The sequence below is a fragment of the Sphaerodactylus townsendi genome, linkage group LG04 (assembly GCF_021028975.2).
Source record: "Sphaerodactylus townsendi isolate TG3544 linkage group LG04, MPM_Stown_v2.3, whole genome shotgun sequence".
NCBI lineage: Eukaryota > Metazoa > Chordata > Lepidosauria > Squamata > Sphaerodactylidae > Sphaerodactylus > Sphaerodactylus townsendi.
In genome coordinates, this window is record NC_059428.1 from 88,089,872 (window position 1) to 88,115,708 (window position 25,837).

General features: G+C 41.4%; 1 protein-coding gene across 1 annotated transcript in view; it reads right to left on the minus strand.

Moving 5' to 3' along the window:
* The window catches only part of TBL1X (transducin beta like 1 X-linked), a 169,878-nt gene extending 150,153 nt beyond the window's left edge, over positions 1 to 19,725 (minus strand). Inside the window, 1 exon segment of the mRNA XM_048493434.1 lies at positions 19,252 to 19,725. The gene's annotated coding sequence lies outside the window, so the exon portion shown is untranslated.
* Between the last annotated feature and the right edge of the window lie 6,112 nt (positions 19,726 to 25,837).

Genomic DNA, 25,837 nt, shown 5'->3' on the forward strand with positions numbered 1-25,837 from the left:
TTACATCAGCATTATGAGAAGCAAAATTTAAAGAAGAGAGCTGTGTGTACCCTAAGCTTCTTGAAGGGCAAATCAGAGAGACCAATAAGGTCATGGTAATCTACAATTTTAATTTCCCCCTGAGCAGTGGTGAGCCATCTAAAGTTAGATTCATCCAATTAAAAAATCTTTAATTATTCTAAGAACATATACAAAAGCTCCTGTACAATTTTTCCTTACAAACAGATTAAATCACCCCATCAAAAGGGGTGCCTCTATACCTAGTAAAGTATACTTCCAGTGAAGAAGAAGAAAAAGAAAAAGAAAGAAGAAGAAGAAGAAGAAGAAGGAGAAGAATTTGGATTTATATCCCCCCTTTCTCTCCTGTAAGGAGACTCAAAGGGGCTGATAATCTCCTTTCCCTTCCCCACCACCACCACAAACACCCTGTGAGGTGGGTGGGGCTGAGAGAGTTTAGAACAGGGGTAGGGAACCTGCGGCTCTCCAGATGTTCAGGAACTACAATTCCCATCAGCCCCTACCAGCATGGCCAATTGGCCATGCTGACAGAGGCTGATGGGAATTGTAGTTCCTGAACATCTGGAGAGCCGCAGGTTCCCTACCCCTGGTTTAGAAGAACTGTGACTAGCCCAAGGTCACCCAGATGGCATGTGTTGGCATGCACAAGTTAATTTGGTTCACCAGACAAGCTTCCACAGCTTAAGTGGCAGAGCAGGGAATCAAACCTGATTCTCCAGATTAGTGTGCATCTGCTCTTAACCCCTTCACCAACTGGCTCTTGAGGACTATTGCACGCATATACTATATCACATATACACTTAAGCTGCCAAAAGTAGGTATACACCTTTTCAGCCAAACCAGCCACTAACAGAAAAGCTTATATTTTACCGCTTGGACCAAGGTATTTGTGTGGTAGGACAACTGTAAAGGTTAGCAAAGGGCATACATCGCCAACAGCAACATACGTCTTTGTTCCCATGAAGCACTGAGTTTGTTCATTCATTCTTCTATGTTATAAGGGTATGTATAAATAGAAAGGCATAGCTGGGAAGACGAAGATGTATTTAATGTTGTTAAATGTTAGGGCCTGGAGATCTTTCAAAGTTACAACGGATCTCCAGGCGATATGCAATTAGTTCTCCTGGAAAAAATGGCTGCTTTGAAGAATGGGTTCTCTGGCATTATACCCTGCTGAGATCCCTCTCCTCACCAATATTGCCTTCCAAGGCCCCATTCCTCACACTCTCCAGGAATTTTCCAACCCTGAGTTGGCAACCCTATTAAGTATTATTCAAAATCTTTCTTCGTTTGGGCCATGTTGAAAGATATAACACTAAGTTAGATAATGTATTGGTCTGACTTGGAAAGCAACTCCTACAATCTCATAGGGAAAAACATCACGCAAAAGAGTGACTCAACACTTGACCTTTCTAATGAAGACGTCAGCCACAGCTTTAATTATGTGGAGTCTGCATACATAATCTATTTGTGAGTTTACACTATGTTGGCTCCTTTCCCCCCTAACAGCCTACATATTGAAATTAGGTTAGAGACATTGGGGACTAGGTAAGTGGATTAATATTTGCATTTCAGTTGCTGATCAAGACTACATGGCATGAAGTCAAACATGCATCTAGTCCATACAAATGTCAAGCCAAACAGAAAATAAGAGAGCCAAAGAACTGCTAAGGCAGAAGCTTATTCTCGAAGTACATATAACATTCATACATCTTTATTTTTTTTAAATGCCCACATCTGTACTCTCAAAAACAAAATCTGCTGCATACATTTTATTGTGAAGCTCATGGCTTTTGGCAGGACTTTGTGAATCAATGTGCTGTAGGCTACTGGAATGTGTTAAAATCAGCATAAATTCACCCCAGCCGGTTTCCAAGCACAACTCTTATGTAAGAGTTGTACATGTGCTAATCAAGATCGCACAATAGGTCCCTTTCATCAGTGCCATCAAAGCACAAAATTATTCATTTCCCAAATGATGAACTGTAAACGCATGGATTTTTGTTCTGAATTAAGAAGAGCAGTACTCTGGAAAGTGCTGTGTTGTGGGACAGGATTAATGAATTGCTGATAATGCTACATTGGAAAAGTGAGTAAATTACAGTTTGCTTCATTTGCTCTTCAGACAAGAAAAGATTGAATTATTTTGTTTGGAACAAGATAGGAATCTTGTGCTGCCCTTGTTTCTCATTTTCCAGGTTGTTCCCAGGTAGGATGTAATTTTTTAAACAAAGAATTTACACGATCAAAAATAATTTAAATGTTTAAGCTTAATAAGCTCAAAATAAGCTTGCCCACATACATATTATCACCCTGTTTATTAGTTTCTGTTAAGAAAACATATGTACTGGGATGTCAGTCCTGTGCACACCAAATGTTGGAAAACTCACTTGCCATAGGCAAACCTGCAATGCACAGGTAACCCTTTGACAGTTTTCCAAGCACTGGAGAAGTTAAATGATGTGAGCGCCCCCTATCTCCACCACCCCTGCAATGCAAGCCACTTTGGCCTCATAAAAGCTCAGCCACCCTTTTGGATCAAAGAAAACATGGCTTCTGTTAACAAGCTCTTTACTTTGTCAGCCAGTTAACAGCACCCCTGCAAACTTGAGCCCCCACATCACTCCCTCCCACCTGAGAGCTCCCTGCTCCACTCTCCAAGGCTGCTGAGGACTGCTGATTGCAGCTTGGCCAGGACTGTGCTGCCTCTACTCTGTTCCCTGGAACTTCTGAGTCTTGCTCTTGCTGCTCAGGCTCTCCTGCCATTTCTCTGCTGTTTGCTGCTGGCTTCCTGGAGGTCTCTGCTCCTTGTGGTAAGTCAGTGTGTCAGTTGTGAGGTGCTCCAGGATCTCTGGATGGGCATTTGTGAGGAAGAGGGGGCAGAACAGGTTGCCAGGTGCTTGGAGGCGGTCCCGTCCCTGTACAAATGTTTATTTTTTAAAAATAGTTATGCCTCACCTTTCCACTGTAGCTCCAAGATGCTTATAATTCCAAGATTAAAAGCATACAAAACATCATAATCCCTCATTAAAACCCTTCCTGCAAGAAAATGCCTGCAGCTTAAACTCTATTAAACACCCGCATGAATAAAACAGCCATACAACACATCTTATAAAGTTCTAAAGACAACACCTCCCCAAATCTCCTCAGGAAGCCCATTCCACAAAGCAGGAGCTACTACTGAAAAAGAACAGGCTGCAGTAAATGCCAAGTGGTCAGCCACAAGCAGAAAATATAGCTTGTGAAAAAATACACCCCCCCCACTCCAAACCATATCTATATTTCTATACATAAAATTGTAAATAAAAGTTCAGGCTGTATAAAAGAAACCCACATAGCCAAAGACCTGACATTTCAGCAGCAGGATCTGAGTCTTCTATGGTTAAGAGAATCAGCTAACTGTGCCAACCAAGGCATTCTCTCTAATTTGCAAGAAAAGGCAGTGTGAGAAATAAGCTGTTGTATAGATTTTGGTGGCCTAAAAACCAGAAAGCCAACAAAGAAACAATAAAACAATTAATAGTTCCGAAGAAGTATACAGCTGAACTCTTGAAAGTAGCCCATGAGATGCTTTATGCTGGTCACATGGGTGAAAACAAAGATAGAACTTCAATGGCTAATATTTTTGGTCTCACATATCTACTGATGTAAAAGAATACTGCTGGACTGTGACACATGTCAAAAGGTTTCTGGGCCAATTCTGGGCTACATTAATAGGAGTAGTGTCTAGATTGAGGGACATAATAGTACCTCTTCGTTCTACATTGGTCGTACCTCACCTGGAATACTGTGTCTAGTTATAGGCACCACAATTCAAGTCCAGAGGGTGACCAAAATGGTAAAAGGCCCTACAAGGAGAAACTTAGGGAGCGAACTATGTTTAGTCTGCAGAAGAGAAGGTCTAGGGATGACAAGATAGCCATGTTTAAATATTTGAAGGGTTAGGGTTCGACAAACTAAAAGATGAAGCTGCTGTAAAGTAATCTTAGCAAGATCCAATTGAACCCTGGTAAAGAAAATGTAACTGCCAATATTTTGTCCAGATTGAATGTGTAGTAGTTATGCTAACTAGAGCTGAGCTCCACCTTCCTGCATGGAAGACTGCATTCTACAAAACCAAGAGGGGAATGATATGATGAATTTTTTAAAAATGTATATAGTTGTGTATATTTGTAGAAAAGCATATTTATTGTAGAAGGCTTTCACAGTCAGAATCAAATGGCTGTTGTGGATTTTCCAGGTTGTGTGGTCTGTTAGTGCTTACTCCTAATGTTTTGCCCACATGGATGGCTGGCATCTTCAGAAACATGGCACAGTAAAATGTCTTTCCATGGCATAGTGTGTAGCAATTGTGTGGAAAGGTATAGGTTTTGTCCACCTCACAGGGAGAGAGGCACAAGTGGATTAAAATTACATGATATATCATATATAAGCAGTTAAGGAATTTTCATTGTTTAATCTTTTAAACATTTTAATATTTTTCATCCCTAGCATCCCTTACTAACAGAACAGCGTGGTAAATAGATATAAAATTCATTTTTAAAAAATCTGTGGAATAGATGTTAAATGTTAATTAAAATTCTCATTAAATGCTAACTGGAATAAAATGACTGGAATAAAATACAAGAGCCTGTTTGTCAATATCAACAGTCTAATCACTTGATATGATTTTGTTTTAAATTCTTTGGCAACCAACACAGTTAAAACTGTGATCTTCTATAACTAAAATGTCTCACATAGGAAAATAGATCATTTTAATGTACACACATTAATGTAATTTTGCACAAGTTCTATATGTTAACACTTAGCAGTAAGGCCAAAACAAATGACCAACAGGAAATCCTTCCTCCTTTCCCCCCCTCAGTTTCTTTCCCGGCTGGAGGGGGGCAGGCAACTGCACAAGGTCATACCACACCAGTTAAGGTTTATTTCTGAGACCGGAGTGGATTACAACATCTCAGCCACATCAGGCTTTACAGAACTGCAGGAAAATAAACACCCTGATATTTTTTTAAAGGAATTTATGTCCTGGGGGAGTCCAGGGTTCACAGTTTGGGGTCTGTGTAAGCCAGTATAATCAAACAGAAGCCTTCCATGTCAGTGCAGTGCTGTGAATTACTCTACATGTTAAAACTGATTCGTTTTGACAATCTTTGGGGTCTGCTTGGGGATCCAGTAGCATATAAATACCAAAAATACATAAATCCCTAACAAAATTATCCCTTTCTAGATCTACTGAAGTCCAGTACAGAACTATGTGCACTAGAGAAAATTCCCATTTGGTGTTATAGGATCTCTCCCCACCAACAATTCAGGCAGCCTTCAAGCAATGCACTTTGAAATTTCTTGAAATGAGACCTCCCTGCTTACTTCCCATGGAAAGATCCAACTCTCCATTTGTTCCTCAGGCACAGGTTGTCTTCACACAGAACACAGGCATCAGGGACATCAACGTTAAAGTCAGATTAAGATACATTGAGGCTCTAAACTATGTCAGAAACCCCCAAGGGCAGAGGTGGGATGCAGCCTATTCGCACCTATTTGGTAGAACCGGTTATTAAAATTTTCTCAGTTCAGAGAACCAGTTGTTAATGATTAACTCCACTATGGACAAGGGGGCAATCTCTGTCCCTGGGTACAACAAATCTAGTCAAGTGCAAAATCGCCCCCCCGGGCCCCTTGCGCCCCCTCTGCCCCCCATGGCACCCCCACCCCTTACCTTCATTTCAGAGCGAGATAGGAATTGACAGACAATCCCTAACTTAAGTCTCTTTTCTGCAGTCGATAGCTTTTGCCCTTAACAAAAATGGCTACAGTAATACCCAAGTAAAACCCTAAATAGCTTCCGCTGTTAACAAAAATGGCTGCAGTAACAGCGACGAGATAGGTCTGAAAATTGTGGAGGTAGGTTTTAAAAGAAAATATGACCTTCTACTCTCAGTTTTGTAGAGGCAAGTTTTGCCTCATGAAGGAGGGGGTGGGCTTGAAAACTGGCGAAAGGGCTGGGAATGGGATGGAGCCGGGCAGGGGGCGTGGAGTGTGGAAGAGATTTAGCACTTTAAAATAGAATTATACAAACAGCACACAAGCAGCAATTTATAAAGCCTAGAGATTAAGAATCTGAAGTTTACAATTAATCTCATAGATGCTAGAATGCATTCAGCCATAAACAATTGAACCTGCAATGTTTTCATTAGTAGTTTTTTTATATTATGCTATTAAATGGAGTTGCATAACCCATTTAGTTAAAACAATTATGCAGGTACATGTATGTGATTTTACAATATTGTGTCTCTTAAAATAAGTTCATAGATAACTAAGGAGCACATTGTTCCAACCTCCAGGTGGTGGCTGGAGATCTCCTGGAATTGCAACTGATTTCCAAGCACAGAGATCAGTTCACCAGGAGAAAATGGCAACTTTATATGGTAGATTCTCCTCAGCTATTAGCCTGGCAAAACAGTTAATTTCCACTGGTTGTGGTGGGTTTTCCGGGCTGTGTGGTTGTGGTCTGGTGGATCTTGTTCCTAATGTTTCGCCTGCATCTGTGGCTGGCATCTTCAGAGGTGTATCAAAGAGGGAAGTCTGTTACACACTGTGTCCAGTGAGAAGGGAATGTTTTATTTAAAAAAAATTATACCCCACTAATTGTCTCTTAATATATTGTCGAAGGCTGGGTGCTGTGTGGTTTCCGGGCTGTATGGCCGTGTTCTAGCAGCATTCTCTCCTGACGTTTCGCCTGCATCTGTGGCTGGCATCTTCAGAGGATCTGATGTTAGGAAAGCAAGTGGAGTATATATCTGTTGGAGTGTCCAGGGTGGGTGGAGAAACCTTGTCTGTGAGTAACAAAGAAGGCAACCAGGTCAATAGTTGAGGGCATCTGAATAGAAGTATGAGTAACAATGAAGACTATAGCATGGGAGTAACACTGGAGATAGCAAAGTCACTGGTGGGAGCATCTGAATAGAAGTATCCTGGCCTTTGTTTCTTTTGTCTATGGTCATCCTCTGTTTGTGTGGAGCTGGTTAGACACTGTCTTGACTCTAGTATTTTTCAACACTGGCAGCCAAGTTCTGTTCATTTTCATAGTTTCTTCCTTCCTATTAAAATTGTCCATGTGCTTATGGATTTCAATTGCTTCTCTGTGTAGTTCTCTGTGTAGTGGCTTTCAGAGTGGTCCAGAATTTCTGTTTTTTCAAATAATATTCTATGTCCAGGTTGGTTTATCATGTGTTCTGCTATTGCTGATTTTTCTGGCTGAAATAGTCTGCAGTGCCTTTCGTGTTCTTTGATACGTGTCTGTGTGCTGCATTTGGTGGTTCCTATGTAGACTTGTCCACAGCTGCATGGTATGCGATAGACTCCTGCAGCAGCTAAAGGATCCCTCTTATCCTTTGCTGAACGTAGCATCTGTTGAATTTTCTTAGTGGGTCTGTAGATTGTTTGTAGGTTGTGCTTCTTCATCAGTTTTCCTATGCGATCAGTGGTTCCCTTGATGTATGGTAAGAACACCTTCCCTCTAGATGGCTCTTTATCTTTGTTCATGTGGCTTGTTCTTGGTCTTGCAGCCCTTCTGATTTCTGTATTAGAGTAACCATTAGCCTGTAGAGCCCTGTTTAGGTGATTCAATTCATCTTGTAGGAGGTGAGGTTCACAGATTCTGTTTGCGTGATGTACCAAAGTTTTTATGGTGCTCCTTTTTTGCCCTGGATGGTGTCTCTTAATATCTTCCACTCTCTGTTTTAGGGCTTGTTTTTTCTGGTCTCTGCCTAGCCTCAGTAATTTGTGACAAGAGAAGCCTAGACTTGCCATTTTATTCCTAAGGTCAGGGAAAACACTCTATGGCAAACTGCATCTGTTAGTCGTGCGCGTGTGTGTGTGTGTGTGTGTGTGTGAGAGAGAGAGAGAGAGAGAGAGAGAGAGAGAGAGAGAGAGAGAGAATACACTATCTTTCGGTATATCGCTTTTTAAATACTGTAAACGGTCATTATTTAAATCCAGAGGCGGAGTGAGGGGGAACTGCACCCCTGCCGCAGCACTGCCCACCCTGCTCTGGAACGCCCAGGCCACGCCCCCACCGCGCCACACCCCACCCGGCCCCGTTGGCTCTACCACCGCTGGAACCTGTTGTTAAAATTTTTGAATCCCACCACTGCCCAAGGGCATTACCAAAATTAGTAACTTAGTAATACTGAATAATATTTAGTTAATATAGTAGACCCCCATAATCAGAAGCCTTAAACTGTAGCTTGCTTAGCTTGTGCATAAATTCAGATAATTTCAATGGAAAATTTCATACTAGGTCTAGTTTAGTGAACTGTGTGCACTTTGGCCTTTATAGGAAATGTGGAAGAGCTTTCCATAAGGAGCACACTGCTGTTAGTGTGGCCCAATGTGCACTCAGTCAGAGGAGGGTTGTGTAATGTTTTATTTTTTACTGCACTCAGGATATTTTAACAGATAAGTTCTCCACATTTGAATCAGTTTTCTAGTCTGTGAAATCATACTCTTGACCTATAATAAAGCAAGTACCGTCTTAGTCTTCATATCCTGGTAAAACAAGAAAATCTAGATGTCAGAAGCAAATTGATTCAAGAACTAAGGCAGAAATAGAGGGCTTGTAATCCTTAGAAAGAATCAGGAGAGGACTCAGAGAACATTATACAAAAAAACCCCAAAGAAAAACAAAGTATTTGTTCAAAAGGAAATTTTTTAATAAATATAATATACATTTATTTAATCTTTTCAATCATTACAATAAACTCATTAAATTCAATATTTTCAACCGTTACAGTAAACTCATTAAATTCTGTACAATCAAATCAGTATATCTTAATGTACAGTATGCAGAGTTAGTACATATAAGGACATTTTGAGTGGCATATATTCTGGGACGATAATAGGGGCAGCATGCACATATAGGTTGTTTACTGGATACACTCTGATATTGAACCTCACAATAAGTTCAAAAAGTGAGTGAACATTTCCATCCTATTGACATAGATGAGTGATTCCTAACACACACTTTGGCAGTTTTCAACCCATTTTAATTCCCTTCATTTTGAGTACTTTAGACTAGTCAAATGTTTAAAGTGAACTCATTCACTACAATTAGTGTACAATTTTGCAGATGTATGAAGGGTGGGATTAATGCCTTTTCAGTGTTTCTCCACATTCACTCCCTCACAGACTCATACACAGGTGAACTTGCCAGCTAGGGATTGTACTTGAGTAGCTCGCCCATTCAAAGGCTGCTGAAGCTCACAAAGGTTCAGCTTGGGCCAGGGTGGAGGGCCTGTGATGGGACATGCCCTGTGATGCGCCTCATAATCATTTACACCAGTGGTTCTCAACCTGTGGGTTGGGACCCCTTTGGGGGTCGAATGACCCTTTCACAGGGGTCGCCTAAGACTCTCTGCATCAGTGTTCTCCATCTGTAAAATGGATAAATGTTAGGGTTGGGGATCACCACAACATGAGGAACTGTATTAAAGGGTTGCGGCATTAGGAAGGTTGAGAACCACTGATTTACACAAAGTTTACAGAAACAGCTCATGAAATGGTATAATGGGCATCAGAGACTGGCAATGCTTAATAGCAACCATAAGATTCCAATACTATGCAGATAAAAAACACTTTACTGACTGGCCAAATGCCAATTCCAGCTGCTCCCTCCCTACACTGCTAGTGGTAAGGGTGTCAGGCCCTACCTTCTCAGTCATTTTTTAGCATAGACCTCTTCTTAAGTCTTACCACCTGAAGGTCGACCACCAAACTACATTCCTTTTTCTGATGCTCCACCACTCATTAGCTGCACAGAAATCCTCATGTGCATTGGCCTGGTATAACAACAGATTATGTTTAGGTGTGTCTGGCTTTGCTGATTTATCTTCCATTTACAACTTCCGACTGTACAGACCATGTCTGTCACTGACATCAAAAAGAAACAACAGATAGCCACATGAAGCGGCCTTCTGCTGAATAAGACCCTCTTGGTACATCAAAGTCATTACTGTCTACTCAGATTTCAAGCAGCTTACCTGAGTCTTTGGCAAAGGTCTTTCACATCACCTGATTCCTTTAACTGGAGACTGTGTGCATGGTTGTGCGCATGATAAGGTTAAACACTCACATTTAATCACTAGCATATTTTATTCATCCTGAGTAAATATACAGGGAAGTGTTCCAAACAGATGCCCAATAAAGACAAGTGCTGCAATTTAAAAATACTTCACTGGCAACTAGACGAACTGAAATCTGTGGGACTTCCTTCTGGTTAGAACAAGGAATACAGTGAAACTATGATAGTCTAAATTAAAGATAATATTAAAATTACATAATGATTACCATTCTCCCTATTGCACATTTGGAAGGTAACTTCATATAATATGACACAATAACTTCACATAATATGACACAATAAAATTAATGATGATGATGATGACACCTGATGTCAGCAAAAACACATGAATATTCACTGAAAAAGCAATGAGACAGCAAATGTGAATTGACAATCGGAAATGAAAACTATGGAACAGTCAACATCAAGCAAGGAGTTTTCCAAGGTGATTCACTACTGCCCTTACTGTTTATTATTGCCATGATCCCAATAGCAGCAATTAAAAAAAACAAAGTTGGGATACCAAATAGCCAAAGACTAGGGAAAAAAATTCACATTTGCTGTACATGGATGATTTGAAGATATACAGAAAATCAGACACCGAAATCCAGTCACAATCTGAATATTCAGCACAGACATTTCAATGGAGTTTGGTCTGGAAAAGTTTGCCACTGTGGCAAGATCACTGAGACTGACAGCATAGAAATGCCCGATGGCCAGCTAATCAAGTGCAACCAAATAAATATCTGGGCATTTTGAAGCTGGATAACATCAAGGACGGGCAAGTGAAGACTGTGGTCAGCAGAAAATACACTCAGAGGGTCAGGAAAATTTTAAAATCCAAATTAAATGGCAGGAATACCATCAATGTCATCAACACCTGGGCCATACCCGTCATCAAGTACACTGCGGGAATCATCAACTAAACACAGGCTGAGTTGGATGCATTGGATAGAAAAATTTGGAAGCTTAAGACAATGCACCATGGCTTATGCTCACGAATTGATACTGACAGATTATACCTTCCCCAGAGATCTGGTGGCAGAGGCTGTGGAAGAAGAGAAACATGCGCTGGTCGATTATGTGAATGAAATTCAAGAACAGGCATTGGTTGAAAGAACAGAAATGTACTGAAAGCTCAGGGAACCAAGCAGGAGCACAGAAATGAGGACTGAAAGCTGGCACAACAAAGCACTGCATGGCCAATTTCTGGAGAAGATCAAAGACATGGTGGACAACTAAAAGACCTGGCTTTGGTTAACAACTAGAACTCTGAAAAAGAAAACTGAATCCCTGATTATACTCGTGCAAAACAAAAACCATTAGAACAAATATGATCAAGGCCAGAATCGAAAAATCTTCCGATGATGCAAAGTGCAGATTGTGCAAGGAAGCAGACGAAACTGTAGATCATGTCCTCACATGCTGCAAAAATATTGGCCAGAATGAGTACAACAGAGGCACAACTCAGTGGCCAAGATGATCCACTGGAATTTATACAGGAACAACAACATTAGGACAGCTGAAAACTGGTCAGAACATTGTCCAGAGAAAGTCATTGAAAATGAGAAGGTCAAGATCTTGTGGGACTTCCAAATCCAAACGGACAAAGTATTGGCACAAAATACTCCAGACATCACAGTGATTGAGGACAAGAAAGTGACCACCATCAACACAGTGGTACTTTGTGACAACAGGGTCATTGAAAAAAAAATGAACAGATTACTAAATACCACAATTTGAAAATCGAGTTACAGTGATTGTGGCACAAACCAGCTGAGGTCATCCCTGGGCACCATTCTGAAAACACTAGGGCAGCACTTGAAACATCTTCAAATCGACAAAATTAACTTCTGTCAGATTCAGAAAGCAGCCCTGCTGGGATCTGCACAAATACTATGCCGACACATTACAACTTCCTAGGCCTCTGGGTGAGGCTTGAATTGTAATGGAAGGCCAACAACCAGCTAAAGAACTTGAAGCTCTGATATCAAACAAAATAACAACAACATTAGGACAGCTAAAAACTGGTGGGAATATTGTCCAGAGAAAGTAATGGAAAATGAGATCAAGATCTTGTGGAACTTTCAAATCCAAACAGACAAAGTATTGGCACATAATACATTGGATGTCACAGTGATCAAGGACAAGAAAGTGACCATCATTGACATAGCAGTAGCTGATCACAGCACAGTCACTGAAAAAAACCATGAGAAGGTTACTAAATACCACGATTTGAAAATCAAGTTACAACGACTATGGCACAAACCAGCTGAGGTCATCCCAGGGGCAATCAGCATCCTGGGCGCCATTTTAAAAACACTAGGGCAGCACTTCAAACATCTTCAAATTCACAAAATTAACATCTATCAGATTCAGAAGGCAGCCCTGTTGGGATCCGCACGAATACTATGCCATTACAACTTCCTAGGCCTCTGGGTGAGGAACGAATTGTAATGAAAAGCCTACGAACAGCTAAAGAATTGGAAGCTGTGATATCAAACAAAATAATAAAAGCAGCAACTCTTAGGCTTCTTGAACCATCTTTCAAACAGACTCAGCCACTGAAGAGAAAGACAGAACATTTGTATTTACCCTTAGTATGTATTCCTCCCAAGAAGTTAAAATACCATATCTTGTATTTGCAGACAGAGCCAACTGTTCTTACTACAGAAATCTCCAGTTCCACAACTGTTGTGCTAATTCTACCAAGTTGTCCAAGTAGGTCATTTGACAGAAACCTATAAATTGAACCCAGGGGACTTGGGTTCTTGCTGTAAGGAGGTCAGTTATTTCCTTTTAACTAAAAATAGTCAAGGGAGAAAGGGAAGCTTAATTTACCAGCTGAAAAATAGTTTACAAAATTACTTCCATCTTGCCTCATGATAAAAAATATGGAAAAAATGAGACTACTCACAAAGAGGGAGATTTCTGCTCCCCCGGCATTTCAAAAAAGCCTGGAACGTAACCAGAAATTACATTAAAATAGTAATGAAACCTTGGAACAGCCAAAAAATAGCAAGGGAAAATGTCAGAAAAAGTATCTCTTTCCCAGGGAGTGAAGTCTTGGCAATAACAGAATTTCAATGTGGATTTTACCACCACTCCCACAGAAATATCATGTTGGTATGAGATTATTATGCCTAACATGTGTTCTGTTTTCTGTGTAATAACGTCATTAGGCACCAGTTGCTATACGGATCTAAAAGGTACAGTACAAATTAAACTCTAGCTTTTATTGAATCTAGTGGTAAAGGAGTAGATCAACTTCACATGGGTAAGTCCAACAAAAGCTATCTGTTGAAGCCAACTCAGAATCACTGTCTATTGATATTATTGCAGAACATATTACAATTTGACATCTGAAGCGCATGAAGAATAGAAAAGCCCAACAGAAAAGCACTTTCTATGAAGATCTTTGATTTAGTCCCTGACACCTCCAATTAAAACATCCCAGTAGCACATATTGGAGAAAAGCCTCTCTGTCTGAAATTTTAGAACAGGAGTGGCCAACCCGTGGCTTATGAGCCTCATGCAGCTCTTTGTGGTTTCCGGCTGGGGTGACTGGTCAGTGGGGTTGATTTCCCCTTCTTCCGGCCTGTCTACTGCTGTGCATGTCCTTGTCCCTGGCCGCACTGCTGCCTTTTGCTATGGGGCAGGGAGGCCAGAAGGGAGGCAAGGCAGAAGGGCCCAAGATTCTATAGCCCCTGCAATTCATACAGACTTTACAATACATCAGCCAGATTGTAAATAACTTACAGGAAAAAAGGAGACTCACAGTATTTGTACTAGGTGTAACAGCTACTTACCATCATTAGCAATATCTGCTTTTACCCCTTTAATTTTTATTTTGGAAGTCTCATCTGAAGTTAATGAAAACGAATTAAAAATACTACACTAATAATTATATGTATTTCTTAATATTTGTATAAAATGTGTGTGTATACTTATATATATATACTTATATATATACACATACATACATACATACATATATATATATATATATATATATACACACACACACATACACACACACACACACACACACACATATATATACATATACACATATCTATAACAAAATGTGTGTGCAACAATAAAAATGCGTGTGTAATATTTGTTCATGTTTTGCGGCTCTCAAATATCTGAAGTTTATTCTATGTGGCTCTTTCGTTAAGCACGTTTGGCCAACTGTATTCCAGAAATACTCACTAAGCCCAAGCTAGTCATACAAAGGCAAGATAGCTCTGTGTTCTTAATGTGTAAGTAAAGTTGCCTGGGCCTCCCAGTCACCAGTGGAGGATGGGGAGATAAAGAGGCCAGATACAGACTGGCAAATTCCTGGAAATTTGGGGGTGGAACCCAGATGGGTCAGAAACCTCAGTGGGGTACAATGCCATAGAGTTCACCCTCCAAAACATCCATTTTCTCCAGTCTGGAGATAAACTGTAATTCTGAAGGACTCCCCAGGTCCCACCTCTCAGCTAGTATTTCTATGTATAAAGCTGTTTCATCTATCTAAAAAAAATTACATATAACAATTTTATAAAAGAAGGCACCCATGGGAAATTACTGCAATAAAGTCAGAGCAAAAGCTAAAAAGGTTTATTTTTAATCACAAATGAAACTAAAGGAATGCTAAGTTGGGCCTAATAAATAAGTTTACATAAGCAAAATATTTGCCTCAGATATATGTTACACAGAATGTAAAAGTCTTTGTAGGTTGAAATGAAAACCTTGAACTACCCCAGAAGTGAATTGCAAGCAAGTGCAGCTACCACACAACAAATGTAATAAAATCCAAAATGAGAAGACATGATACAGCACATTCCAGGAATTGAATTTCTGACAAACGGAGACCTACATAAAACACACCGCACTAACCGAGCAATCCTAACCAACCTCCTAAACGCAATGACATCAATGGAGGTGTGGCAGCTGGATCCTCCCAATACCTCTGTTCTGAGAACATTAAGGGAAACAAGATAGCACAGTCAAATTTACTCGATTTGCATAATTCATCATTATCGTAAATCTGCATTAGGAGTTAAACACTGCCTAATTTCTTTCACAGGTTTGTTGTTGTTTTTAAAGGATCAGTCCTGGAAGCAATAGTTTACGCCAGGAAACACAAATTCTTCAAGCTGCCTTTGTACAAGTAACCAGTAGCTCTGGGAAATGGGCCTAATTTTACTGCTATTAAGCCTTCTATCAACCTTAATACCAGATAAAACCCATTTATAAGGAGCATACAAAGGAAAATAATGGAAGAATTAGAGTTGAACACATTAGGGACATTAAACCAATTTTTGTTCTTCCCACAAAAACATCCACAAGTAATTAATATTCCTCAGGATATAAACAATTATTTTGGTTACTATGAACAGGTTGTGTTTTATGCACTTTTTGTTGCATTGCTTACTGATTTTGCAATCCTGCTCTTATTGCATTGTTTACTGAATGACTTATGCTGTCAGACTGCATTCTTATATTTTGTAATCCCCCTTGAGTCTCAGTCAGAAAATTTGGCTATAAATAAATAAATTGCTTGAAAATTATAGCAACGAGTAACAAGGTCCAGATGCATCTTGTCCTGAGAGAACCAAGAAGTTGTACTGATTGCCCTTCCAGTATTAAACTGATTTCACTACCACTGTAATTACCAATGTCATATTTACACAATGTTTACCATAGAGACACAGAGATGAGAGTGTATCACTATCACTAGCCATGGAAATAGGCCTGTAATTTGACTCTATGGAGAGTGTAAATGTATTTTGTGCAGCTGCCACTGTGTAGTCCAGAAGATGAATTTTTAACTTTTAAAATTTTGTTTCTCCTCTTTTAATTAAAATTCTGCAGGTAGGCAAGTAGGTTTCGGGTTTAAAGGCAAAATGAAAACAATCTTTTCATTTCATATTTTCACTGTTTAAGGGATAACTGAGATATATTATAGATGAATTATTTAAATGAACTACTTTGAGCCTGGTTTTGGGGAAAGTGCTAAATATGCACTACACATAACCAACAGACAGTTTGCATAGGAACATCCTTTACACATTTTTGCAGTAGTTCCTTTCACAATTACTCTTTTAAGTTGTTTAACATACACATACAAATTATCATGGGGCTCTTTACTGTTTCTGAAATAACAGAAACTTTGCTTACTTTGCAATATTTATGTTTACGTGGTTGAGATATATAGTTGAAATGATTTCAGATATGATACACTACTATTTAATTCAAATTTCAAAAGTTCAATTTTTTGATCTGTCACAAGGTCCTTTCAGCCATAGACCAGCATCACTCACTCATATAACTTCAAGGTTAAATGAACTAGAGAATATGAGATTATGTAAACATTAACATGGCAGTCTCAGATGGGTGGAATTTGATCAAGCTGTTCATATCAAGCACTAGCAGTGACCCAAGAAGGTTACAAGATGCTATAGCTAAAAGGCTACTGGGATTCACCAACTATGTAAACAAACCTGCAGAAACCCTTGCTATTTTGGAATAACCACCTCTGGTAATCTTGGACTGTGTAAGTGAATCAATCTCTTGGGATGCATGATTTTTAATAACGTACAAAGATAGATTTATATCCGTTATGAAAAATACAATAGCCTATTAATTGAAAAATGCACATTTTGGCATAAGACTGGGTGTGGCCTGAGCAGGGGCAACCCAGCAAGGCCTGGTCCCAGACAACTGCCCCACAGACCTATAGGGCTGCGGTGGCCAGGGAACGAGATGGACCCCTGACCCTGCAGGCCTGGACACAGCCGTCGCCTCATCAGCCCAGGACTCGGCTACCCCTCCCCTCGGCAGCACAGCCAAACATCTGAGGGAGAAAGGACCTAAGAATTGGTGAGGAGGGCTACAAGCAGGCGTGCCATGGAGAAGCCTGCTCTAGTGGATGTCCAGGCCTCCAGCAGCAACCCAGCATACTATCCATCCCATTTCTCCAACTCCAGACCCACACCCTACAGAGATGGAAGACTTTAGCAGACAGCAGGAGAGTCACAGGCAGCCAGAGGGGAGAGGCAGCCAGAGAGTCAGAGGCAGCCAGCCTTCCAGGCCCACCAGTCTCAACTCCAGTCAGCCCCATCTCTAAAATACACAGACTGACAGCTGGGGAGCTGAGCTGGCATCAAAGCACCTACCACAGCTGAGGAGGCAGCAGGCCAAGGAAGGGTTGAGAGAGTGCCTTTGCACAACAGGGTTCCTCCCGAGTAACCTGGAGGCTGACGGCATGCCCAACCCTGTTATGGGAAGGGTGGAACCAGGTGAGGGAGGAGATCCATAGGAAACATGAAAGGTAGAGAAGGAATAAGGGGTGAAGAGGAAGGTAGAGTCACAGTGGGAAATAAAAATGGGATAAAAGGGCCAGGAGAATGGACAAATGCCTACACCAGAGAGAGACAGGTGAGCCCTAAAGCAGGTGAGCTCCAGTTGTTCTGTCTGATGCTGGCCTAGGTGGTGGAAAGAAGCCCAGGCAGGACAAAGGTAATGAGTCTGGACTCTATGTGTGGGGCCAGGCTGACAAGACACACAAGATATATATCCATCAAGTGCAGTCAAGCATAAGGAACCTTGCTCCTTAGGTATGAAATTATTTGTTTTATCAATAATGGGTCAAGGAAGGAGCATGCAGCTTTAAATCTAGAATCTGGCACAGAAACAGTTCTTTAATACTTCCTGACTTTACAGCCAGGACAACACAAGGCACATTAAGAAACTTATTAACTGAAAATTTTAATAAATAAATCCTATTTCGTGTTTAACTTTTATATTCTTCTGAGTAGAAAAAGCTTTTTTCACATGCTGCTTTTTAGTTTCATGTACCAAAAAAGCATACAATACTGTATAGCCAAGTGTAAAGGGTTCCTGTAGTTAGGTTAAGCTGTCTAAGAAGGTTTGTAAGCTACCTGCTACAGTTCTGAAGCTCCAGTAAGAAAACTTTCAGAAGGTGGGGGAGGGGCACTGGCCATTTAAGACTCTATAAAGTCAAGTAAGCCAAGGGTCATTTATGTGAGCGCCAGGCTGAAACCAGAGTTTGTCCCTTACAACCCTATTAAAATCAAAATAATAGGTCGACAGCATAGATTTAAGATGAAGAGGGCATAAACTAGGTAAATCAACTCAACGGGCAACACTAGTTGGAAAGCAGTGGTGGTTTAGCAGGGCAAAGAGGAAAGTGGAAACTCCGGACTTCCAAACTTGAAGTCAACAGGTTGCAATGTTGCCCATTTTCAAAGCATTTGTTTTAATTGACGGGAGACCCTATTTTTCTGTTTCGGTTGGGAGAGGCGTGGAGCGAGGGAGACCAGAAGAGACGAAATGTAACGATTCACCCCAGCCATGAGCTCCCAGAGTTTGCTGATTCAAGCCTTGCAGATGAATGGGATTCCCCTCCCCCACGTCGAGGGTTATGCAAACTCCACACCATTTTACAGTGCGACTCTCTCACGTCCCCTCCCCCAACACACACATATTTCGAATTTAAAATACAGTGTCAACATCCAAGTTCGTTCCTCTTAATCAGCAACACCCTCCCTCGTGCTCTTTTCTCCCATCCTCCACACACCGACATGATAAAAAAGCAAGGCGGTTCTCCTCCCCTCCCCCATTCCAAGCCAACACTTCTACACATTTTTTAAAATCCCCTTTCAAGGAGAAATACGGCATCTTACACGGCAACATTGAAATCACTAAACATTTCGGACACTCTTTTTTTTATTTTAAATGGGAGTTTACAGCCTATTTGAGCGACTTTTGCCGTTTAAGCACTACAAAAATAACCCCAAGTCACACTTTAACGAACCACGCAGGGAAACGGGGGGTGGGGGTGGAGATGGTAAGGGCAGCCCATCCTGAAAGTCGACTGAGCATTAGGCATCGATATATCTATTTATAAATGAATAACAATAGGATCAAGCCCAGCAATAGCGAAAGGGAAGCACGAGGAAGTTGAAAGTCATCACACTGGGGGGAAAAAACATGGCAAGCTGACGCCGTTTCAGACTGCAAATTGCATTTTGTCGAATTGCACAGACAGACACAAAAAGGTCCCCCACTACTGAAGAAAAGAGCCTCTGCCAACTCACCTCCCTCAACGTGTAATAAAGGCACAGCTCACACTTCGGCAAGCGACAGAGGAAAAAGCCTCAACTTCTGCAAAAAAAAAAAACCACACACACACGAGGCAGACTTCCTTTCACTTGCAGTCCATGGTGGAACTCTTCTTTTCCTAGGTCCCAAAAGCGTGAAGGCGGATTGTAAATCTCCAGCAGCCCTCACACACTCTTTGCTCCCCCTCTTCCTCTGCACAGACATGCACACACACGAGGTGGGGGTGGAGGGGATCAAAAGGAAGTCCCAAAGAGTGGGAAGAGGGAAATGGAAAGTTTTTTTGGGTGCGGAATGGCGGTCAGGAGGTGCTGCTGCTCACTAGTTCATTAGTTAGTGTGCTTGGGGTGTGTATGCATAAAGGAGAGGCTTCCTCTAGAGACAGCAACAGCCCAGAGAGAGAGAGGAAAGAAGCACATAAACACACATACAGATAGATCCACAGAGACAGTCAGTAATGGGGGGGGGGGGGGGGAGGGAGAGACGGGGGAGGGAGATCAGCCACATTGATCTTCGGTAATGGAAGAAAGCAGAAATTACAAAGAATCCCCCCTTTGGACGTATGCTTTGCAGCACTGCATCTGCTAAAAGACAAATGTCCACCTTACATATCTGATTAATCCCCCCTCCCCAAGTGCAGTGTCCTGAAGTAACTCCTTAGTCACTTTTGTGGATTATTGGAACGCTGTTTTCTTCCACTAAAACAAAACATCCTTCTCTTCCCCCTCTTCTGCATATAAATGAAATATTCACATTAGGAACTTAGCAGAAGGGGATCAAAAGGAAGAAAAACCTGTTTTTACTGTCAGTTTCCTTGCCTCTTTATATATGTCTATAATTAAAACCTGTTTATAGAAAATGGGGCAGGAGATATATATATATATATATATGGGGCAGGATATATATATATATATATATATATATATATATATATATATATATATATATATATATATATATATATATATATATATATATATATATATATATATATATATATATATATATATATATATATATATATATATATATATATATTTACATACACATAGAGTAAACACTGTAAGTGCTGTTTAAGCATCTAGACATATAATCAGATACATCTTCTATGTTTCTTATCCCATTTTTAAAACGTTATTTCGCCTCTGGTGAGCCAGAAAGTCCTAAACCAGTTTTGTGTCATTTGAAACATAACCTAATAGTGGTAATAACACAATGCCTGCTTTTGACAGAAAGAAAAATATCAGAGGGAGTTCCCCTTTTAAAAACAGGACACAACCCATAATATTTATATACCCTATATATTTCATGAGTGATTTAAAACCAATGCTTCTATGTAATAATTATAGCACATTAAAATATACACTTACACTGTCTCCATAATTGTGATTCAGCAGAATAGTTTTTTATTACATATGAGTTGCCATTCAGCACTCAAAACAGATGTTGACGTTCTTTTGTCTTGAATGAGCCCTCCTCCTTATTTTCCTGTAGATTTGTGCAGCTTCACACTGAGCTATAACATCCCTATCGAGAAAAGCGGGGAGCGATACAACAAGCAACGCAAGTAAATGATGCAACATTGCCCTGGTTACATGTGCCTCCCATCCCCCAACCTCTTACTGGTGAGAGAGCTGTGTTTTTTCCGCCTGCAGGGTCACATTGTGGCTGATTGATTCTCCTTTCCCCTTGCTCAGTCATTCAGATTTGCAAAGTAAATAACAAGTTGACATCATTACAGCTCTCTGCATTACTGTGACACATTCCTCAGCTACCGCACACCCTCTATTAGCTGCGCAAGAAAAAATGATTGTGCTCATTTTAAACGTGCGAAGTCTGTTAGATTGTGTTGACTACTGTGGGACAGCATTGGTATTTAAAAACAACAGTCGAATTAAAGTTTAAATGTTTATATAGCTGCCAAATGTATTAAAATGAACTTTATGAACTTAGTCATTAGTACTAAACATATTTAATTGGAAATGAATCCCACTGATTGAAGTGCACTTGATTCCCACTAAACCTGACAAGCACAGTAACTTATTGATATTGGTTTTTGGCCTAATGCATACATTCTAACACATGGAACCATTCTGAGTCTACATCTGCATGGAGGAACTGATGTATTAGCTGATCAGATCACACAGTTTCCTAGTGACAATCTGCACAAGCATTTTAATGCTCTTACACACCACCACTAGGATGCTGTAAATACCCTGCACTCATTTATTAGTTTATTCACAAGGCTGCAGTAACAAGACCATTCCATGCCAAGAATTTTATAATCTGTTTGAACCAGATAGATTCATGGAGGAGAAGTCCATCAGCAGCTACTAGCCATGGTAATTAAAGTTAATGAATGAATCAAGATATTCTGAGACCTGAAGCCATATGGTAATGTGCAATACCACCTTCAGCAGCGTGAAATGAATCCAGTCTAGTTTTTTCTGTTGATGGAAAGGACATATAATTTCTACCAATTTCCTTGTTACACTACAGATTCTCGATTCACCTCCATGTCATTCCTGAGGGTTCCCTGTTCCCTGAAAGACTCATGGCACTGGAGTGAAAACTTCCCATATAATATTTCCTCCTCACATTGTTGTCATTCAGAATTAGTGTTGTTTCAGTACAGTCCTATTTATTTGCTTACTTAGAAAACTAATATGCTGTCTCTTCAGAATGGAGGCGAGGAGAATGATGTAAGGTTGATTCACATACTGACCCCTCGCATCCTGGACATAAACTGTTTCAACTCTTACCCTCTAAACGTCGCTACAGAGCACTGCACACCAAGACAACTAGACATAAGAACAGTTTTTTCCCGAATGCCATCACTCTGTTAAACAAATAATTCCCTCGATAATGTCAAACTATTTATTATATATTTATTATATAATTACTGCACTACTTTTTTCATCATTCCTATTACCCATCTCCTCCCAATTATGACTGTATGACTATAGCCTGTGCTGACATTTCATTTTATTTTATGATTTTACATTTTATGTTTTTATTACTATTGATTGTTTCCTGATTGCTTACTAGACCTATATGACAATCATTAAGTGCTGTACCTTATGATTCTTGACAAATGTATTTTCTTTTATGTACACTGAGAGCATATGCACCGGAGACAAATTCCTTGTGTGTCCAATCACACTTGGCCAATAAAGATTCTATTCTATTCTATTCTATAGCAAATTTGTGATGGGTTGCACCCATGATAAAGCAAACAACTTTCCTGTTTTCTCATTTACATGTGAGCCATGCAGGCAGTGATTGGAGCCCATGAAAACAAAGCAGGTTGCTTCCGTGCCTTTGCATGGAGATGCTTCCTTTAAAAAAAAATTCGTTCAACACATGCATAACTACGTGGGCATGCAAAAATGACCCCCCACAGCCAGTGGTGGGATCCAAGATTTTCAGTAACAGGTTCCCATGATGGTGGGATTCAAACAGTGGCGTAGCACCAATGGGGCTGGGCTGGGCATGATGGGGGCATGGCCGGGCATTCTGGGGGTGGGGCATTGATGGGCAAGGCTGTGGCAAGGACGCAGCCACTGTGCCGGTCCTTGGGCGGGAAACGAATGCACGCAGGCACAGGCTGCCACGCACGCCGGTGCACCTCCTGCTAGACTGCTTCAAGTTCTGCGCGCTACTGCTGAGGAGTGGAGGAGGGGCGGAACTAAGGCAAAAATCACCTGGCAAAATCTCCAATTAGTAACCCACTCTCAGCTCACACAAATAATTAGTAACCTACTCTCGGGAACCTGTGAGAACCTGCTGGATCCCACCTCTGCCCACAGCCATGCTGATTGTCCCATGATATGACCTGTGGAGCTAAGCAGATGCAACTTACAAAAATTAGAAGAGAAGGAGGAGGAGTTTGGATTTATATCCCCCCTTTCTCTCCTGTAAGGAGACTCAAAGGGGCTGACAATCTCCTTTTCCTTCCCCCCTCACAACAAATACCCTGTGAGGTAGGTGGGGCTGAGAGAGCTCAGAAGAACTGTGACTAGCCCAAGGTCATCCAGCTGGCGTGTATTGGAGTGCACAGGCTAATCTGAATTACCCAGATAAGCTTCCACAGCTCAAGCGGCAGAACAGGGAATCAAACCTGGTTCCGCCAGATTAGAGTACACCTGCTCTTAACCACTATGCCACTGCTTTTCTTAAAAGAAAAAGGGGCCTCCCTGCAACAGCTTGGCAATGGCACATGGATTCTTTCTTGATCATCACAGGCATTACTGCAATGTGGGGAACATTTGCCCAAGGCGGCCCCCGTTGTGTCATGTGAGGGGCAAAAAATCACCCCCACACTTCTGGAAAGGAGGAGGGGCGTCGCTGGGCCTGGGTGTGATCTGCATGCACCCCCTGGGATGAGGCCTGCCTGGGCGGCACACACATGTCACATCCAGGTCCAGTCATACCCCAGAAAGGAGGAGGGGCATGGCTGGGCCTGGACGTGATATGCATGCCCCATCTGCGATGAGGTCTGCGCCGGTCGGCTGGCCTGGTGGGCCGTGGGCCCACCGTTTCACTGGACAGCATGCCCACAGCCCACTCTCTGTCTCTCTGGAGAGCATGTCCACAGCCCACCTGGCCAGCCAATGTCATGCCCAGACCTAGGCACGCCCCTCCTCAGTGGCATAGCGCCCACGGGGCAGGGGCACGATGCCCCAGGTGGAACAGCATTGGAGGTGTGGCTGGGCCGTGGAGTGGGGGTTGTGGGGACGTTCTGGCGCATGGTGGGCAATGCTGCAGCACGTGCGCCCTGGGCACAGTTTCCCCTAGTTCCGCCTCTGCCCCTCCTCCTTCCCCCTCACCCTGTCAGGCTTGGCCACTGGCTAAAATAAGTGTAACTTCAGAAATTCTGAAGTGAGAGGCTACTGTTGATCTAGTCTTGTCCGCTTCAGGGGCACTCAGCCTATGGGGAATAGGGGCAGCTGCCGCACCCCCATACTAGGGGGTCCTGATTGCTCATGGCCCCACCAGACAGAAGGGGAAAGAAAAAGAGCAAGCAACTGCTACCAACTGCATCTGCCTCACCTGGGGCTTGGGCAGCTCACTTCCAAAAAAGCAGACAGCCCCTTGCTTGGCCTCAGTGAAGAGCAAGCCTTTGGCATATACACGATAGTTCCAGTTAAAATATAGTTCCAGTTAAAATATAGTTCCAGTTAAAAAATACAGTTCCAGTTAAAAGTGAATAGTAAAAAACTTCGCGTTTGTCATACATTCAGTTTACAAACTTCTGACAAAAACTTTGCCACTATAAGGCAACAATGAAAATCCTGACAATTTAAAAGCTTAACTACTTTATCTGATTCAGTATAATCAATCGTAGAGTCTATAGCTTGGGATAGCAGGCTGGATCAGAGTTCTTGGTATAATACGCAGTTCAGGAGAATGTGTGGGATGGAATCCAGCTGTCCTATGCTACAGGTACAGAACCTCTTATCGCTTGGAAGACCTTTAAGTCTTCCTCTATGTAGCGGAGATGGCATGATGTTAAATCTAGCCAGCATATAGGCTCTCCTGTGTATGGGATTTGTGAGCGCTGTAATATAATAGGCTGGGTATCCCTGCATGAAAGGAATTGACATATTTGTTGGTGAACAAGATTTATTTGCCAAGCTCTGCAGTTGTTGATAGTCCATTGCTAACAGCCTCTCTTTAATGAGGTCAAAAGTTTCAGTAAAGGTTAGCATATTGAAGGAGTCACTGTCATAACCCAGTTCCCCGATCTTTGCTGTAACTATTGTGCACCATTTTGAATGGTGGAGTTCACTCAAGGTAAGTTGGGTCAATGAGTTTCTGGAGCTTCGGTAGTGAATATTTAACCAGAATTTTATGATTAGTCAAATAGTGGCCTCTATAGAATATTGGCCAGATTCTAAACATAAGATTGCATATGGGACGCAAGTGAGAGGCTAATCCTAATTCCAGGGAAAGGAAATGACAGAAATCAGGAGGGGGTTCTGAGCAGTTCTATGCAGCAGCCCAACACACAAAGCTGCCGTATACTTAATCAGACCATCAGCCCAACAGGATGGGCTGCAGCATTCAGGGTCTTATACGGAAGTATTTCATATATATCAGTGACCGCCTTTTCCTTTTAATTGGAGATGACAGATATTGAACCTAGGACCTCCTATATGTGAAATAGGCACTTCCACTGAGCTATAGTCAATCCCCTAGACCCCCTTGAATTATGAGTTCCTTTAGTGAAGCCACAATAGATGATTTCACTGTCCTATATGATTCTGCTAATCAAATATTAAAGCAACTGAGTAGCACTCAGCAATGGAGGAACCACAACTATGTTTCACTGAGCGAGGTTAATCTAGAATGGTTGACTAAAAGGAATGCTTCGGGTGATAGTAGCAATACCCAATCACAGACTCCAGGATGAAAACCTATGAGCACTTCTGACCTAAGGTTGGCAGCAATGCAAACCCATGACATACGGTATCAGCAGTGGACTCTGTGACACCCACATTATTTAAAACTAGCGGGGCCCGGTCACGCGTTGCTGTGGCAATTGTCCTCATCATAGTCCGC